This window comes from Myotis brandtii, unplaced genomic scaffold (genome assembly GCF_000412655.1).
Source record: "Myotis brandtii unplaced genomic scaffold, ASM41265v1 scaffold215, whole genome shotgun sequence".
NCBI classification, from domain to species: domain Eukaryota; kingdom Metazoa; phylum Chordata; class Mammalia; order Chiroptera; family Vespertilionidae; genus Myotis; species Myotis brandtii.
In genome coordinates, this window is record NW_005358043.1 from 1,038,473 (window position 1) to 1,039,582 (window position 1,110).

A 1,110-nucleotide genomic window follows, 5' to 3' on the forward strand; every position below is an offset into this window, starting at 1 on the left:
AAGAATTGGGAACATTTTTTCTGCAGCTGATTCGCCAAGCTAAATAAACATGTAAATTCATTTTAAGTTCAACTTTCCATTATTTTTTCCAGCTGCTAATAGAGGGAACAGAGTCAGTAATGTGTTATGAATGGATGACGTGTGAGGTTGTCTTAACGAAAACCACATGTCCATGGAGATTTTTCAGCCAACAATTATGAGAATTTTGACCATTTTAAAACATCCACAACATATCACCAAAAGTGCTAGATTGTACCTAATAATTCTGAGAGTTTATTTATAAATATAAAACATTGTTTCTTTTAGAAGGAGATTCTTTTAATGCACCTGCAATCAGAGCCAAGTACCCTTGAGAGTCACAGGATGCCTCCCCGTGTGAATCTCAGCACCTGACCATGACCTCATCTCCCTTAAATGCCCCAAACCAGGGCATTCTCCCAGAGGAGGAACTGAGTGTCCTGTGCAAATACTTCTCAGCATCCTTTATTTCAAAGTGAATGGGAATGAGAATAATGTCTATACGTTTGGACTTACTACATTTTTTTTAAAGAGGAGGAATTGGCCCTGGCCGGTTTGGCTCAGTGGATAGAGCGTCGGCCTGCGGACTCAAGGGTCCCGGGTTCGATTCCGGTCAAGGGCATGTACCTTGGTTGCAGGCACATCCCCAGTGGGGAGTGTGCAGGAGGCAGCTGATTGATGTTTCTCTCTCATCATTGTTTCCAACTCTCTATCCCTCTCCCTTCCTCTCTGTAAAAAATCAATAAAAAATATTTTTTAAAAAATAATAAAATAAAGAGGAGGAATTGGTGCTTCAATCTACCCAGCCATTCCCTTTCCCCCTAAGTACAATCCAAACTTAAATCATGTGAACTATAGCATCATGCTTAAAACAAGTTTTCACTCTGAGCAAAACAAGCTCTGTGAAATGAGAACAACTCGCCAGAAAGGATGAGAGAGAGGAATCAAGGAATCAGGCTAGGCTGAGGTGAAGTGTCCATGTCTACACCATTATAATGATGAGACAGCTTTCTGTCAATGGAAACTCTCAAAAACTTGGGTGGAGGGTTCTGTTGAATGATTAGGGGTTAACACTCCCCCCACCACACACAC